At 41.7% G+C, this 19,524-nt stretch overlaps 1 protein-coding gene across 1 annotated transcript in view; it reads right to left on the reverse strand.

The window, feature by feature from the left end:
* The window catches only part of WDR25 (WD repeat domain 25), a 121,344-nt gene that overhangs the window by 21,980 nt on the left and 79,840 nt on the right, over window positions 1-19,524 (reverse strand). The window lies entirely within an intron of this gene.

Here is a 19,524-nt window from a genome sequence, read left to right on the forward strand (position 1 = left end):
TGGGTCACTTGCACACTGTGGGTGGGGGTTCCACAATAGTCCCAGTTAGGATGGCATGCAGGAGTTACATATGCAGATCCCATGGATGGGTATTCCTGTGCAGAGGAGCTGTGCTTGTTATTCCAGCAGCTAGAGAAGGGGCTGCATTGAAACCCTGTGGCCTGCATGTATGTTGCAGGGAGTGGAATTCCATCCGATCAGCCACATACCTTTCCTCTTGGATTTTGCTTGCTTGGATTTTGTGGAGGAGGGGTGAATTTTGCCCTTACAACAGAAAATAATTTGCATACCCTCATTCTAAGGCAATATCTGTTCCCATGGATACGCTGTTCTCTAAATTTAATTGTGTATGGTAATCTTCAAAGGATCCTGTGGCTTAATAGTAATTGGCTTGCAAACAGCACTTCCAAATTATATAATTCATAAATTAATACCACAGGAAATTCAGCTACATGAATGTGTAGGATTTATCTCCAGTTCATTGCTGTTATACTTATCAAATTCATGATAATGTACATTCACTGCAATACTATTCTGAAATAGCAACATATCTTAAGCTAAATGCATTTAAGTTTTCACAATTTCACATTTTATATTCTATTGTATTACACATGGTATCTACATTCAAGAATATATAACGACCACATACATCGAGAATATATTAGATGGTGTGCACTAACATAAGAACACAAGAATGGCCATACTGGGTCAGAACTATGGTCCATTCAGCCCAGCATCCTGTCCTATGAGAGTGCCTGGTATTAGATACAACAGGGCAATTATCAAGTGATCCATCTACTGCTGTCCAGTCCCAGCTACTAGCAGTCAGAGTTTTAGGGACACCCAGAGAATGGAGTTGTGTCCCTGACCATCTTGGCTAATAGCCAAGCTATCCTCCATGAACCTATCTAATTCTTTTTTGAACCCAGGTATACTTTTGGTCTTCACTGCATCTCCTGGCAATGAGTTCCACAGGTTGACTCTGCATTATATAAAGAAGTTTCATTGGGTGACCCCTGGAACTTGTGTTACATGAAAGAATAAATAACACTTCCTTATTCACTTTCTCCACACCATTCACGATTTTATAGACCTCTATCATATCCCCCCTTAGTTGTCTCTCTTTCTAAGCTGAACAGTCCTAGTCTTTTTACTCTCTCCTCATATAGAAGCTGTTCCATACCCCCAATCATTTTTGTTGCCCTTCTCTGTACTTTTTCCTATTCTAATATATCTTTTTTGAGATGGGGTGGCCAGAACTTCACCCAGTATTCAAGATGTGGGCGTACCATGGATTTATATACTGACATTATGGTATTTTCCACCCTCTTATCTATCCCTTTTCTAATGATTCCGAACATTCTGGTAGCTTTTTTGACCGCTGCTGCTCATTGAGCAGATGTTTCCATGATGACTACAAGATCTCTTTCTTGAGCAGTAACAGCTAATTTAGATCCCATCATTGTGTATGTACAGTTGGGTTTATGTCTTCCAATGTGCATTACACTGAATTTCATCTGCCATTTTGTTGCCCAGTCACCCAGTTTTGTGAGATCTCTTTGTAACTCTTCATAGTCAACTTTGGCTTTAACTATACTGAGTAGTTTTGTATTGTCTGTAAACTTTGCCACTTCACTGTTTTCACACTTTTCCAGATCACTGAGTAAGTCAAGGGCCCCTGTGCACCTTAAAATATGATGAGGGCACCTTAAAAATGTGCATCTCACCAGTTGTACAGCAAATCAGACTTTCAGGCCAATTAGCTTTAATAATGTGCAAAAAGAACAGGAGTACTTGTGGCACCACTCCTGTTCTTTTTCCGGATACAGACTAACACGGCTGCTACTCTGAAACCTTTAATAATGTGCAATTTTTTGTTCTATAAAAATTCATGATGTGAACACTTTTTTGCTATTAGGTTGAAAGTAAAAATGTAATAAATTTTCACACTACTTTCTTCACTCTGAGCTGATCTGGTTGGTTTTGACATAGGAATTGATCCTGACTCGATTAACCAATCTTACATGGTACAGAGGTTTTACAAGAAGCCATTCTGAGTCACTTTCTCAGAAAGAATGAGATTTCATTATGCATGCTCACTCAGAGTCAGAGCAGAAAAGGAGAAAAAAAATCAGAACAATACAAAACAAAATGTACTGCTCCCCGCTGAAGCTGGGGGGGGGGTTGGATGGTTGCTTATTGTTGCCTGATAGATTGTCAATCTAAAATGTTTAAGGGCTCCTGTAAACACTGCCATCCAACAAAGGTCTTTTTTAAAAAAAAAGAAAGAATGGGTGGTTAGCAGGCCAGCAGTCCTTCCTTCCAAAGTTACATGCCACCCGTAGTGGCTTTTCCTCCTGGAAACCTGCAATTTCCCTAAGGACAGGAGAAGGAAGAGAGGAGATACTCATAAGTAAGGAGGACAAAGGCAGTACCAACGTAACAGGAGATTACTCTCATCTAGGCCACCATCTTGATCTAATAGCTGCTACATCCCTCATCTTGATCTTCTACCTTGGAAGGATCTTGATTAGTATGGGATCTTGAGTGCAGAACCTTCCAACACATGGGAAGCAAAATAGCTAGCTAACAACTCCGGTTAAATGTGCTGAATAACAGTGGATCATTGTTACCATAACAAACACACAGTGATTTAATAATCAGATATCTAAAATGTTGTCAGATATAAAGGACAAAGCAAATTATTACACAACACAAAAAGGAAAATAAGAAATTTTTCTCAAGTGGTTAAAAAGTGGGAAAAGTTGAATATGAACTTTTTGTTAAATAAGAGGAAGCCTGCAAAATATTCACTTTATTAAGATATTTTTAAAACAAGAAACTAAAACAAAAAGAGTTGGGTTTTTTTATTTAATTCTGTTCCATTTTATATGCAATTTTGTGTACTTTTTGCATAAATACAATAGGCAACTTAACTTTTGTTTTTGGAACATTTAACTCTAATTTTAAGAATAGGTTTTCCATTTGTGGTCAGTTATTTTATGATCTCTAGCAACATCCTGTTAATTATATTTTAGAAGACTATGAAAATATAAAAAGAAGATATATAATATTACAATGAAGGTTTCACATCTCGTACCCAAAATGAGCAACTTCAGGCAGAAAAAAGATATATAGTTCATTTCCATTCTTCCCAAGTCCCACTTTTATTAATAAAATAATACACTACTTATATGGAGAAAAGTTGTCCTTTGTTAAACTAAATGCAGACAGGTTTTTTTAATCTCCTTTGTTGATCCCTAACAAAGATATTTTGTCAGTTGTTTCTTAGCTGAACTGAGACGCAATTTCTGGTAATGTTCTCTTCCACAGAGAAAACCTACATTCTTCTTTGAGATAAGGGCAAGCTTTATTGAGAATATTTCATCTACCTATACTAAACAGTTCAAAAGTACAATTATTATAGTCTTTTTATGACAAAGCAAATGCAGAGTTAGGAAGTCTCCTGCCTTTTTTAAAATAAAAGAAATCTGAGCTGTTATTAAAATGAAGTTTCTTAGATTTAATAAGCAGCAAAATGGCTGTATGTAAAATTCAAAGGGATTCTGCTTCTGAATAAAATGAAATGTAAAGCGTTTTTGTTCAAATATACTTTGAAGTGCAACAATGGGGAAGATGGCGGAATATTCTGGAATATAGAAGTATTTCTTCCCAACTTTTCTTGTTCAAAATTGAGAGCATTAAAAATGAACTACCAATTTTCCTGCAAGAAATGAAATGTCTACACAGTAAGTAAAAGTAGGCTTTTGCAATAAGGAAATTGTTTCCTCATGTTATATACTGTCACATTGAGACCATGCAATGAATGTGTGTATAAAACTGCCTAGTGAAAGCTTAAAATATCTGTAGTATGTATTTCTGATTTTCCCAATTGATTATACTCTTTTGGGGACTGGAAGGCTCAGGGCATTGGTAAAATGATACAAATGCTTCTAGGTCTCTAATTCAAATCCAGAAAAGAATAGCAGTGACTGAAAGTTGATGCAGCCTGATGATTCTTTGACAAGCTATGTGAAATATGTTCATAGAAAGGCAGTGGTGTAGTCCTACACTGCACTGTCCTCCTGCCAGCCTGGCCCTCTAGCCCTGCCTCCATGCTGTTCTAGCTCTATCTCCACACTGCTTCGTATTCACATTAAAAAACAAACACTCCATCACAACTGGCACCCTTCTGGTAGTCTCAGTAGAGGAGCCAACAACGGAATAAACCAAGGAAACAAAACTGGCTTCTCTTCCCTAGGGGACCTTCCATGTCAAGGCTGAAGCACGCTAGAAGCTTGTAAGGGAAAAGCTTGCACCACTAAGATTTGCAGGAAAAGGATTTTAGTCTCCAAAACTGTTAAATATTTAACTATTGCTAAAACCAAAAAGTCTTAAAAAGTACTTCTGGGCAAAATATTGGTTGATTCTATTTGAATGCAACAATGAAAACTTGAATTATAATAAACAATAGTGTCCAGAATTTCCAATGAGCTCAGCTCCCATTTTGACAACAAAATAAATGGTCTCATCTAATTTTATGCTTCACTACAAGCTATGGTAGATAGGGTTTCCACTTAAATTACTGGAATGGAACTGACCTAATTCACATCATCTTAGACTGCCAAGATCCTCCTTCATGTCTGTAGATCTTAGTCTCAATCTCCATCTGACTTTTTTTCCTGTGTCAGAACAGTACCCTTCCCCATTCCCTGTAGGAAACTAAGTCCAATTATTATATTGCTCAATAGTTTATGGGCCAGATTTATAGATTCATAGATTATAAGGTCAGAAGGGATCCCGGTGATCACCTAGTCTGACCTGCTGTATAGCACAAGCTATAGGACTTCCCTGAATTGATTAAAAAATTTCCAGTGATGGAGAATCCACCACAAAACCTTGGTTGTTGTTCTAATGGTTAATTACCCTCACAGTTTAAAAAATTGTGTCTTATTTCTAGTATGAATTTGTTTAGCTTCAACTTCTGGCCATTGGATTGGATTGTACTTTTGTCTGCCTGCAGAGCCCTTTATTATCAATTTTTTGTTCCCTATGCAGCTCTTTTAAACTGTGATCAAGTCATCTGTTCGCCTTCTCTCTCTCTGTTAGACTCAAGGAGCTCTATCGGTTTAGCTTATCACTATAAGGAATATTGTCCTTCTCATGACTCCTCTCCGAACCTTTTCCAATTAATCAACATTCTTCTTGAATTGTGCACACCAGAACTGGACGCAGTATTCCAGCAGTGGTTGCACCAGTGCCACATACAGAGGCAATAGGTGTGAAGTCTCCTAGTGTTTCAAACTGCATTCTCCCAGTCAGTTACAGCATCCAGCAGGCCCTATCCAGGAAAAAACAAAAATCATAGCAGTTCAATTGTTTGGCCTATTAGATGCATTCAATCTCAATGGATTGTAATCCCTGGCCTCATGGCTAGTCTCCCTTGGAGGAAAGGATGGTGAAATTCTCTGATTCCCTTGATTAATCTAACATGCAATCTTAGAAGTCAAGCACATAGATCACATATTGGATAGAGATCAAAAGATACAATTAATACAGACACTTATGATCAGATATCAACATAGCCGGACATCTCTCTCTTAAAATGTGTTAGATTTCTGTTTACTCAAATATTTGTCATCTGGGAGTTAAGGAATTTACTGTCCTCCAAAAAATTATTTTTAAAGTGTATTTCTCTATATTTTCATACCCAGCTATTAAAGTGATGAATTCTCCTCCAAGCTTCCAATACCCAAGTCCCAGACCTCCTGAAGTCTGAGGTATAGTCAGGACACATCAGTCTGAGAAGCTTCAATTAATACTTTCAAATTCACATTATTTTCCTCTCATTCACACTACACAGTTTGTGCCAGCTATGAAGTGACAGTCAATCAAATCTCTCTCTTTGAAAGGCCAGCAAGCAATACTTTGGAGAGGACAACTTTATTATACATATTTCAGTCCACTGTCAGGGAACAGAACAGCAGAAGAGGATGGAACTAGGAAATTAAAAAGACTGCAGGTGAAGGAAGAGGAAAAACACCATTGCTCAGAAGGGGAGACAAGCTTGATAATTGGTTATTACACCCCTGACCTTCAAAAAAGCTAGTTTATCAATGGGCTGCTAGGGATGAGTAACCAGATTACATATAATATGAATATGCCTGAACATCAGTCCAACCCCGGATCAAAGCCAAATATGAACCTTTCTAACATTTACGTGAGTACCTCCATGTCTCAGTTTCCAAGGTAACTGCACCTCTGACCCCTTCATGGCCTCTTTCAGGGCACCCCACTTAAAGTTTCAGGCCTCTAGCCATTACCTTTCTCGGGGCAAAGTCCCATGACCTTCTCTCTCCAGACTGGGAATTTAAGCTGCAACTTCTCCTGTAATTCACTTTGATCACTTCAGCAGGTCTGACTTTAGTTCAGCACCTACAGAAGGATTGCCAGATTTTTCAAAAACCACAAGCTGAAATGGGTTTCAAAAGCAGCCCTAAATTCTGAAAACAAGTACCCAACCAGCAGTGAGTGCTGAGGACATAATTACACACACACACACACACACACATCCAGCATCCCCTCCCACAATCATCACCACACTCCCCACATAAGAACGGCCATACTGGATCAGACCAAAGGTCCGTCTTGCCCAGTATCCTGTCTTCCAACAGTGGCCAATGCCAGGTGCCCGAGAGGGAATGAATAGGTAATAATCAAGTGATCCATTCCCTGTCACTCATTCCCAGCTTCTGGCAAAGAGATATTCAATGATCTAAAAATCAAAAAAGAGTCCTACAAAAAGTGGAAACTAGGTCAAATTACAGAGGACGAATATAAACAAATAACACAAGTATGTAAGGCCAAAATTAGAAAGGCCAAGGCACAAAATGAGATCAAACTAGCTAAAGACATAAAGGGTAACAAGAAAACATTCTACAAATACATTAGAAGCAAGAGGAAGATCAAGGACAGGGTACGCCCGTTACTCAATGAGAGGGGAAAAATAATAATAGAAAATGTGGAAATGGCGGAGCTGCTTAATGACTTCTTTGTTTCGGTTTTCACCAAGAAGGCTGGTTGTGATTGGACGTCTAACGTAGTGAATACCAGTGAAAATGAGGTAGGATCAAAAGAGGCTAAAATAGGGAAAGAACAAGTTAAACTTTACTTGGACAAATTAGAGGTCTTCAAGTCAGCAGGGCCTGATGGAATGCATCCTAGAATTCTCAAGGAGTTGACTGAGGAGATATCTGAGCCATTAGCGATTATCTTTGAGAAGTCACAGAAGATGGGAGTGATTCCAGAGGACTGGAAAACGGCAAATATAGTGCCCATCTATAAAAAGAAAAATAAGGACAACCCAGGAAATTACAGACCAGTCAGCTTAACTTCTGTACCCGGAAAGCTAATGGAGCAAATAATTAAGCAATCAATTTGCAAACATCTAGAAGATAATAAGGTGATAAGTAACAGTCAGCATGGATTTGTCAAAAACAAATTGTGTCAAACCAACCTGATAGCTTTCTTTGAGAGGATAACGACTTGTGGATAGGGGGGAAGTGGTAGATGTGGTATGTTTTGACTTTAGTAAAGCTTTTGATACTGTTTCACATGACCTTCTCATAAATAAATTAGGGAAATGCAATCTAGATGGAGCTACTATAAGGTGGGTGCAAAACTGGCTGGAAAAGCATTCCCAGAGAGTAGTTATCAGTGGTTCACAGTCATGCTGGAAGGGCATAATGAGTGCGGTCCTGCAGGGATCAGTTCTAGGTCTGTTTCTGTTCAATACCTTCATCAATGATTAGATAATGGCATACAGAGTACACTTATAAAGTTTGCGGATGATACCAAGCTGGGAGGGGTTTGCAAGTGCTTTGGAGGATAGTGTGCGGAAATAGAACTGGGGAACCTTCCTTTTAATAACCTGAGTAACACCGAAGGCCCAAATTCAGACCCTCTGACAGAGGCTCGGTACAGGACTAAGCTGTACAATTCCCTGCCAAACTCGGTCAAGGGTCATGACCAGAGGAGGGAGGGGGGAGGAAGTAACAGTGGTAAAGGCCTCGGCAACCTAATAACCGCAAGTTTATGGAATATAATAACTGCTTGTATGAAGAAATTGGTTTTGCAAATGCCAGCTTCTCCTGTGATTCCAGCTATCTGCAAAATTAGCCAATCATGTATCCTCTTTGAGCGTCCTATGTTAACCCCTTTGTGCCCATAACCGTAAAGCCCCGGAAAATAATATGTACCCTGATGAAAAATACCCCTAAACTGGTGCCAAGTACCACCCCTGGGGAAAAACCACCAAGCGCCCCTATACCCAAATAAAACACCCAATTCTCGGAAAATAATGAGGAAGGTGCCGGGAAAGTTGGGACTGACTCCAACCCCAATTTCTTAACTCATGACGTATTGTTTGTACTTTGCTTATGGTTTAATGAAATAAAAGCCGCCTGCGAGCGGTCCTAGGGGTGTCAGTCTTTGGACTGCACCCCAGTGCACTGGTATGTATGTCAATAAACTGGCCTCAGGCTTGAGTCTGTAAACTAAAATCAATGCATGGGTGTCTTTGACCATGACAATAGGATTAAAATTCAAAACAATTTGGACAAACTGGTGAAATGGTCTGAAGTAAATAGGATTAAATTCTATAAGGACACATGCAAAGTACTCCACTTAGGAAGGAACAATCAGTTGCACACATACAAAATGGGAAATGACTGCCTAGGAAGGAGTACTGTGGAAAGGGATCTGGGGGTCATAGTGGACCACAAGCTAAATATGAGTCAACAGTGTTAACACTGTTGCAAAAAAAAAAAAAAAAAGGCAAACATAATTCCGGGATGTATTAGCAGGAGTGTTGTAAGCAAGACACAAGAAGTAATTCTTCCGCTCTACTCCACTCTGATTAGGCCTCAACTGGAGTACAGTGTCCAGGTCTGAGCGCCACATTTCAGGAAGGATGTGGACAAATTGGAGAAAGTCCAAAGAAGAGCAACAAAAATGATTAAAGGTCTAGAAAACATGACCTGTGAGGGAAGATTGAAAAAACTGGGTTTGTTTAGTCTGGAAAAGAGAAGATTGAGAGGGGACATGATAACAGTTTTCAAGTACGTAAAAGGTTGTTACACGAGGAAGGAGAAAAAAATGTTTTTCTTACCTCTGAGGATAGGACAAGAAGCAATGGGCTTAAATGGCAGCAAGGGAGGTTTAGGTTGGACATTAGAATAAAATTCCTAACAGTCAGGGTGTTTAAGCACTGAATAAATTGCCTAAGGAGGCTGTGGAATCTCCATCATTGGAGACTTTTAAGAGCAGGTTAGACAAACACCTGTCAGGAATGGTCTAGATAATTAGTCCAGTCCCCACGAGTGCAGGGGACTGGACTAGATGACTTCTCGAGGTCCCTTTGAGTTCTATGATTCTATGAGGGTGTACCATGGATTTATATAGTTGCAATATGATATTTTCTGTCTTATCTATCCCTTTCTTGACTCCCAACATTTTGTTTGCTTTTCTGAGTGCCGCTGCACATTGAGTAGATGTTGTAGAGAACTATCTACAATGACTCCAAAATCTCTTTCTTGAGTGATAACAGTTAATTTAGGCCCCATCATTTTATATATATAGTTGGGATTGTGTTTTCCAATGTGCATTACTTTGCATTTATCAACATTGAATTTCATCTGCCATTTTGCTGCCCAGTCACCCAGTTTTGAGAGATCCTTTTGTAGCTCTTTGGAGTCTGCCCGGGGCTTAACTATCTTGAGTAGTTTTGTATCATCTGCAAATTTTGCCACCTCACTGTTTACCCCTTTTTCCAGCTCATTTACGAATATGTTAAATAGGACATCTTTACGGGAAAGGGGATGTTTCCTTGGGGTAGCAATATCATTGACTCTAAAAGCCCTTACTGAACCTGAAAGAGAGAGAAATATTTTGCTCTTTAAATAACCACACAGACCCAATCAGTGAAATTCATACATTTTTTTTTAAAGTGAGGGGGAGGGCCAATCATATGCCTTCGCTCACATAAAAAAAAAATCATTGCAGTATATTGACTGTCCGGCAGAAGTGAGTACCGAGTTAGAGAGCAGCAGGGGGCAGGGAGTTGTTCCTTAGTCACATAGGGCACGGGGATGGCTGGATTGGACTTGATTGGAGCACAATAAAAAAAATAATCCAGAGAAAAAGCAACCTATTAGAATTAAGCACCAAAACCCATAGGCAGCAACTTGTGGGTTGTTTTTTTTTTAAGGCTTAAAAAATGTGAGTTCAAAGTCACTTCTCTTTGGCTAACTGCACTTCTCTCAAGGGTAATGACAGGGTTAACCGGCTACCAGCTAGACAAACAAAATACTAATTATTCAAAACAAATGCATTACAGAGAAAATATATCTTGAAAACAATAAACAGCTTACATGTATGCCTATCTTACCAGATATCACCCATCTAGTGGTGCTGGAACTAAGGGTTCTGGGGGTGCTGCCACAACCCTTGCCTTGAAGTAGTAATAACAAACACCAAATACAGGGTTTTGATCAGCAGCACCCCCACTATAAAAATCGTTCCAGCACCTCTTCAGCCATCAATCCACATCATGATCCTGGAAGGTTTCAAAGTATTTCAGGTCCTCTCGCAGGGCCTGTCCTTCTGGGTCACAGTCTCATGTCAGATGTTCCATCAGGTGAGAGTGACCTCCTTCCCTATACATGGGTGGTCACTTTATATCATTTTCAGTTCTTTCTTTGTCAGGCCTATTGAACCAGGTCCAACTAATACATGCAGTTTCCCCCGGGGGATGAGGCTTCTCCAGATTTGTAACCTGCCTAGGGATTTGCATTAATTATCTTCCCCACCCTCAGTGATTTTAGATTCTGCAGAAAACCCTGTAACTCCTTTGTGGAGCCAGAATACAATTTCTAGCGCATGAAGATACATATAACATTTATAAAGTTGATACAATAGTCTCTGAATACTTCATGTGTCCATAATATCTGACACACTCCTTCGATACCAGCGGTGGCTCCAGGCCCCAGTGCTCCAAGAACGTGCCTGCGGTGGCAAGCCGCGGGGGGCGCCCTGCCGGTCCCTGCGAGGGCGGCAGTCAGGCAGCCTTCGGCGGCATGCCTGTGGGAGGTCCGCCGGTCCTGCAGATTCAGCGGCAATTCGGTGGCAGGTACGCCGAAGACGCAGGACCGGCGGACGTCCCACAGGCAGGCCGCCGAAGGCAGCCTGCCTGCCGTGCTTGGGGCAGCAAAAAAGCTAGAGCCACCCCTGTTCGCTACCCACTCGAATTAGTTACTACAATCACAGGGTCAAGCAACTGGAGCATGTTGCTACCTCTGAATTCCCAAGTGTGTGTAATATTTGTAATTTGCCAAGGCTGGTAGGCCATTCAACCTTCCCAAATAAAGTTAAGAAGAGAGGCACTGGAAGGCAGAGGTGATGAGTAGGCCAATGGCAAGCTGAGACTACTACTTATCATTGAAAACTTGCCCATTTTCATATTGCTTCATCCCTGTTATACTGCCACACCCTGTCCACATTAATCTGTTTCCTCCACCGGCTGCATCTTGTTATAATCCTAGACTCTATAATCTCTAGGACAGGGACTGCCCTCTTGTTTGTACAGCTTTTAGCACAGTGATCTTTGACCCCAGATTGAGGACTATACAGGCTACTTTAATAAAAATAATTACAAAGGAAGGTCAGAGTAACCTGAATTTGATGGGTGAGCTGTGAGGAGCTGTTGAAGGATGGAGGAGTTGGATTGATTACAGTAGCCAAATTCTCTTCTTGAGCCAGTGCAGGGATGTGGGGAGATGTGCGAAGTCAGGAAACTATTGAGGAGAGTTACAGGTGCTTTAAATTACTGCTCTGAAGGACATAGGCTCATGGACACGGAAGGAAACTCCAGTCATAGAAACAAATGATACTTCCTGCTGTATCAGACATACCCTAGTACTGTATTAAGATCGGGGGTGCAACGTTGTTATTTATTGAGTTAAAACCCCCACCTACCACAAAAGCAACGTGTAAACCCACGCAGAAGCTGTTGGCTGAGTACTGTTTTGGGTCAGTGTGTGTGAGGAGGGAAGGCAGAACAGAAAAACTGGGGGGGGAGGGGAGAGAGAGAGCCTAAAGGAACAGCTGAAAGCACAGTGGCCGACCCTGGAGAAACCTAAAGAAAGGTTTTGGGGCCAAGAAAGCAGGCTGAAAAGGGTGCTCTTAGTGCTGGGAGCAAAAGAAGCTGTTTTCTGCTGTTTGATACCTTCTGCATTTAGAGACATAGGATTTTGTACATTCTTTATAAATAAACAGAACAGCATCAAAGAAAATACTGAACTCCATAATTTCTACTTCCAACTAGAACATAGCCAGGGCACTGAAACATTGATTAGTCACTTGGATCAAAAAGGGGCAACAATATTGAAAAAATATGGATTCAGACCTTAGTTGTACCAAGGAATCAGAGGTAGCTCTAAAGCCATCTTTACAGCTCTCCTGACACAATAGATGCTTGTTTGCAGCAACCTTGTAAGAGCAACTGCTGCTTATAAGCAACATTGCCCCTGGGAACACTTTCCCTGCTGTAAATTGTCGACACTCCCCATAACAGCAACAGCCACTTAGGAGCACTGGTCTACACTGTGGGCGGGCGGGAGAGGGGAGAAATCGATCTAAGTTACGCAACTTCAGTTACATGAATAGCATAGCTGAAGTTGACGTACTTAGATCTACTTACCGCAGTGTCTTCACTGCGGTAGGTCGCCTGCTGACGCTCCCCCGTCAACTCTGCCTACGCGTCTTGCTCCGGTGGAGTACCGGAGTCGACAGGAGAGTGCTCGGCAGTTGATTTATCACGTCTTCACTAGATGCAATAAATCGACCCCCCGCTGGATCGATCGCTCCGGAGGTAAGTGTAGACATGCCCTTAGTAAAATTGCTACTCATACATTGCTACTAATGAGCGTCCACTTACTTGGCAAGACGGGGAGCCAAAGTGGACCCCAGCATAATTTAGAGAACTCTAAGTCGTGCTGGGTTAGAGTGATCCCCTAAGGACTGCCCCATGGGCTGAGAATGAAGCATTGCATGGTGCTTGCCACCTCTACTTATCCCACCCCACCTCTTCAACCAACAGGGATGGGGAGAAGGTGGCATAAAGCTAGCTATTAACCATCTGAGGATTACATAAGAATGGCCATAACTGGGTCAGACCAATGGTCTATCTAACCCAACATCCTGTCTTCCAGCAGTCGCCAATGCCAGATGCTTCAGAGGGAATTAACAGAACAGGGCAATCATTGAGTGATCCATCCCGTCATCCACTCCCAGCTTCTGGCAATAAGTGGCCAGGGACACCCAGAGCATGGGGTTGCATTCCTGACCATCTTGGCTAGTAGCCACTGATGGAACTATCCTCCATGAACTTACCTAATTCTTTTTTGAACCCATTATAATTCTGTCCTTTGCAACATCCTCTGGTATATGAGTTCCACAGATTGCCTGTGTGTTGTGTGAAGAAGTACCTCCTTTTGTTTGTTTTAATCCTATTGCCGATTAATTTCATTGGGTGTCCCCTAGTTGTTGTGTCATGTGAAGGAGTAAATAACACTTCCTTATGCACTTTCTCCACATCATTCGTGATTTTATAGACCTCTATCATATCCTCCCTTAGTCATCTTTTTTCCTAGCTGAATAGTCCCAGACTTTACAATCTCTCCTCATATGGAAGCTGTTCCATAACCTTAATTGATTTTGTTGCCTCTCTTTGTACCCTTTTCAACTCTAATATATCTTTTTTTTGAGATGGGGTGACCAGAACTGCATGCAATATTCAAGGTGTGGACATACCATGGATTTATGTATTGGCATTATGATATCTACTGTTTTATTATATATCCCTTTCCTAATGGTTCCTAACATTCTGTTAGCTTTTTTGACTGCCACTTCCCATTGAGCAGATGTTTTCAGAGAACTATCCACAATGACTCCAAGATTTCTTTCATGCTAATTTAGATCCCATCATTTTGTATGTATAGTTGGGATTATGTTTTCCAATGTGCATTACTTTGCATTTATCAACATTAAAGATCATCTGCTATTTTGTTGCCCAGCCACCCAGTTTTGTGAGATGTCTTTGTAACTCTTCACAGTCTATTTTGGATTTAACTACCATGAGTAATTTTGTATTTTCTGCCAATTTTGCCACCTCACTATTTACCAGATCATTGCCCCTACAGCTGTAAGTGCCCTTTGCACTGTTAGAATGTTACAGCAGGTATATGGTAAGGGACAAGGATTTAGGACATTGAACTACTGGAAGAACCATTTTCAGATTAAATGTAAAACTGACCCAACTACAGTAACTCCTCACTTAAAGTCATCCCGGTTAACATTGTTTCATTGCTGATCAATTAGGGAACATGCTTGTTTAAAGTTGTGCAATGCTCTCTTCTAATGTCATTTGACAGCCGCCTGCTTTGTATACTGCTTGCAGGAAGAGCAGCCCATTGCAGCTAGCTGGTGGGGGCTTGGAACCATGGTGGACTGGCAGCCCCCCATCAGCTCCCTGCTCCCTAAGTTCCCTGTACAGCAGCTGCCCAGCAGGCTAGCAATTGCAGATATCCCTCCCCCCACTGCCATGTGCTGCTCCTGCCCTCTGCCTTGGAGCTGCTCCCCAAGACTCCTGCTTGCTGTGCAGGGGGGAGGGAAGGAAGAGGGGGGCTGTCAGGGTGTCCCCCTCCCCCTGCTCCTGCATCCCGCTTACCTAGGGTTACCATACGTCCTCTTTTTCCCAGACATGTCCGGCTTTTCGGCAGTCAAATCCCCGTCCGGGGGGAATTGCCAAAAAGCCGAACATGTCCGGGAAAATGGCGGCTCTGCTCCTCCCCGACTCTTCGGCTTAAGAGCCGGGCTGCCCGAGCGCTACCAGCTTTGGGCAGCCCCCGTGCCTCCAGCCCCTGCGCCCCCAGCCAGGCACTTCCCCTCCCGGGCTCGCATTTTTCAGGAACATAACTACAACGTTAAGTGAGGAGTTACTGTACTTGTATTCATTAAAGATCCCATGACACTATTTGCTAGAGTATGGGTGTGACACCATGCTGAATTCCAACCAAGCTAATTACATTCTGACCTAACTAAATATTCAGTGTAGTTATTCTTTTCCTTTCCTAAACCAATTTATAGTGTTACTGATGCTACTAAAATTGTATTCCATTATAGAGCTATACCTGATATGTGCTCTCTATTTTACATCATATTTTATGAACAATATTCATGCTTTTTGATATCAGGAATACTTTCTGAGCAGCCATTTCCCCCCTGATTTCGATCCTATTATAGTCAAGCTTTTATACTTCATCCATCACCACAACAGTGCAATTATATTTTTTGCTATCCATGCTCCCTCACATTAGATTTGGTTTTGGTTTTTGCTAGTCTTGTTGCAGTTTATTTTTCTTTGTCACACTACAGACACCTCAAGCTTACTGTACCTTTTTGAGATGTACATCATGGTGCTATTTTGTGAACACTTTAAATCAGTGGCTCTCAACCTTTCCAGACTATTGTAGCCCTTTCAGGAGTCTGATTTGTCTTGTGTACCCCCAAGTTTCACTTCACTTTAAAAGTGCATGCTTACAAAATCAGAAATAAAAATACAAAAGTGTCACTCACAGCACACTATTATTGAAAAATTGCTTACTTTCTAATTTTTACCATGTAATTTTAAAATAAATCAATTAGAACATAAATATTGTACTTACATTTCAGTGTATATTATATAGAGAAGTATCAACAAGTCATTGTCTATATGAAATTTTAGTTTGCACTGACTTTGCTAGTGCATTTTATATACCCAGTTGTAAAACTAAGCATATATCTAGATGAGTTGACGTACCCCTGGAAGACCTCTGCATACCCCCAAGGGTACATGTACCCCTGGTTGAGAACCACTGCTTTGAATCATCAGAAATTTCCATGCATGCCCATCCAGCATCACAAAGGGCCATCACTTCTGTTACTTATAGCTTTTGATTTTTGTTCAAATATCCCATACCAATACTTCATATGACAGTCAGTCTACATGTTCACCTAAGTCCATTACCCAATAATGGATATACAGGTCTGTCGCATCTTACGCTGGGGTTACGTTCCGCAGTCAGCGCATAAAGCGAAAATAGCATATAGTCAAAATTACATTGAGTGTAATGGCGGGCGGAATCGCCCGCACTACAGGTACAGTATTAAAATTGTTATTTTTCTCTTCTTTTTTTGCCGACCGTGTAAAGCTGAAATCGTGCATGTTAAATGCGCGTAAGATGCGACAGACCTGTAGTGTTAATTGACAGGGAACTATATTGACAGACCCATGTTCAACATATTAACTGTTCAAAACTCACAATAGAAACAGCTAAGAAAGATCATCATAAATGTAATTTGCTGTCAGTCCAGCACTCTAGAAGTAACCATTGATATATTTTCTATGCAAACATTTTATCCACTTTTGTTTACAATTATTAAGCTACTAGTAACATTAAATACACAGTAACATTTTTCCAGGGCCAGATTTAGTGAGGTGCTATTTCTTACTAGCTCTGCAGAGCTCTCCCATCTCACACTGACTTCAATGGGAGTTAAGGTAACTTCACCCTTTAGTTAATAAACCAAAAATTAAAGCTGCTTGTGACATAAAACAGAAAATGCATTTGTTCCAGTGAATGTATATATTCATTGTATTTAAGTTCCTGTTGTCTGTATAACAAAGATTCAGTCCATTCTGAGGCTGTAGGGAACATGAGACTTTTTGATAATTGTAGATCTTTGTTCCTGCAAAGATGATGTTTTTCTGAATGGTGAGTTTTGATATCTATTCAGTGAGGCCAAGATTTCACCCAAAATGTTTACTGTATCAATATGCCAGCAGGATCAAATCTTGCTAAACGATTTTACCATAGATATAACTTATTGCTAGAATTAATTTAGCTTTAGTTTTTCCGTATTTTGTCCCTTTATTATTGTTGGTTACTTCACCATTATATCCGTATTTTTACAACCCTGTAAAATACAGCCTCATAGTGGGGGGCTTTGTTCTATTATTTTTAAACGAAAACTACAAATTAAAAAGTAGTATTGATGACACAAGACAACTTTTAATTTGCATCAGTTATGATTGATGATTGTCACTCTTTGCACAGTGGACTTTGCAGGCCTCTAGCATGATTCTTAAACATGGTTTGTCCTGGCCAGACACGACAAAATGTCCCATTCTCCCATGTGCTGCAGCCCATTTATGCTGTTCTATCTATCTATTTCATAGAACTGGAAGGAACCTTGAAAGGTCATCAAGTCCAGTCCCCTGCCTTCACTAGCAGGATCAATTTTTTGCCCCAGATCCCTAAATGGCCCCCTCAAGGATTGAACTCACAACCCTGGGTGTAGCAGGCCAATGCTCAAACCACTGAGCTATCCCTCCTTGCTGGAATAATGGGGTCATAAAAGGAGTGTAACTGGCCCTTTTAGAATACTTCCATTTTACAGGGTAGAGTTGGCCTCTTTCTACTTCTGGTGTAGGGGGACTGGGCCAAGGAAGGGAGGGTGCCTGCCAGTGTAACAGTATGTCACCAATTACGGTGGAATTTCAAAAGTATTCTGTATTCATAAGAACATAAGAATGGCCATACTGGATCAGATCAATAGTCCATCAAGTCCAGGATCCTGTATTCCAACAGTGGCCAATGCCAAGTGCTTCAGAGGGAATTAACAGAACAGGTAATCATCAAGTGATCCACCCCGTCACCCATTCCCAGCTTCTGGAAAACAAAGGTTAGGGACACTTCAGAGCATGGTTTTGCATCCCTGCCCATCCTGGCTAATAGCCATTGATGGACCTATCCTCCATGAACTTATCTAGTTCTTTTTTTAACCCTGTTATAGTCTTGGCCTTCATATCCCCTAGCAAAGAGTTCCACAGGTTGACTGTGCATTGTGTGAAGAAATACTTCCTTTTGTTTGTTTTAAACCTAGTACCTATTAATTTCATTTGATGACTTCTAGTTCTTGTGTTATGAGGATGAGTAAATAACATTTTCTTATTTACTTTCCACCAGTCATGATTTTATAGACCTCTAACATATCCCACCTTAGTCATCTCTTTTCCAAGCTGCAAAGTCCTAGTCTTATTACTCTCCTCATACAGAAGCCGTTCCATACACCTAATCATTTTTGTTACCCTTTTCTGTACCTTTTCCAATTCCAGTATCTCTTTTTTGAGATGGGGCAACTAGATCTGCATGCAGTATTCAAGATGTGGGCATACTGTGGATTTATATAGAGGCAATATGATATTTTCTGTATTATTATCTATCCCTTTCCTAATGATTCCCAACATTGTTAGCTTTTTGGACTGCAGCTGCCCACTGAGTGGATGTTTTCAGAGAACTCTCTTACATTCACCTAACTTTGCTCCCACTGAGATCAATGGTAAAACTCTCATTGCCTTCAGTGGGAGCAGAATTAGCCTGAGGCTCAGCACATTTGAAAATCCCACTTCTGGTGAATTATGTCAAATGGTCATACTATATTGCTGAAGAATAGTTTAATATTTTTTGAAATACTCCCTAGGTAACATGCCTTAGATTCTGTACATCTTTAAAAACCTGCTAAATGTGGACAAAGGCTTATCGTCCAGCTATCCAGCTGGATTTAAATTATTAAAACTTTTTTTAACATTTAAAATGAATCTAAAACTTTGAATACACCTCTACCCTGATATAATGCAGTCCTATATAACGCGAATTCGGATATAATGCGGTAAAGCAGCGCTCCGGGGGACGGGGCTGCTTTACCTCATTATCTCCGAATTCGTGTTACCGCAAGTGGTTCCTCTTTGCCCGCGTTACTTGTTGTGGCCCTCCCCGGGGCCCCCCGCCCCAGCTCACCTCCGTTCCACCTCCTCCCATGAGTGCACCACAGCTCTGCTTCTCTCCCCTCCCTCCCAGGCTTGCCGCACCAGCAAGCCTGGGAGGGAGGGAGGGAGAAGCGGAGCTGCGGCGCGCTCGTGGGAGGAGGCGGAGGCAGAGCAGAGATGAGCTGGGGCAGGGGAGCCACAGCAAGTAACGTGGGCGCAGAGGAACCATTCCCCGCTCCAGCTCACTTCCTCCTCCTCCTCCCATGAGCACGCCGCTCAGCTCCGCTTCTCCTCCCTCCCTGGCTTGCCACGCCAAACAGCTGATTGGCGCGGCAAGCCTAGGGGGGAGGGGGCAGAAGCGGAGCTGCGGTGTGCTCGTGGGAGGAGGCAGAACGGAGGTGAACTGGGGGGGGGGAGGGCCGCAGCAAGTAACGGGAGGTGCAGAGGAACCGCTCCCCACTCCAGCTCATCTCCGCCTCCTCCCCTGAGCGCGCCTCCGCCGCTCTGCTTCTCCCCCCCCCCCCCCCCTTCCAGGCTTACTACGCCAATCCTGGAAGGGAGGGAGAAGTGGAGCGGAGCGCTCAGGGAGGAGGCAGAGC

Source organism: Trachemys scripta, chromosome 4 (assembly GCF_013100865.1).
Source record: "Trachemys scripta elegans isolate TJP31775 chromosome 4, CAS_Tse_1.0, whole genome shotgun sequence".
NCBI lineage: Eukaryota > Metazoa > Chordata > Testudines > Emydidae > Trachemys > Trachemys scripta.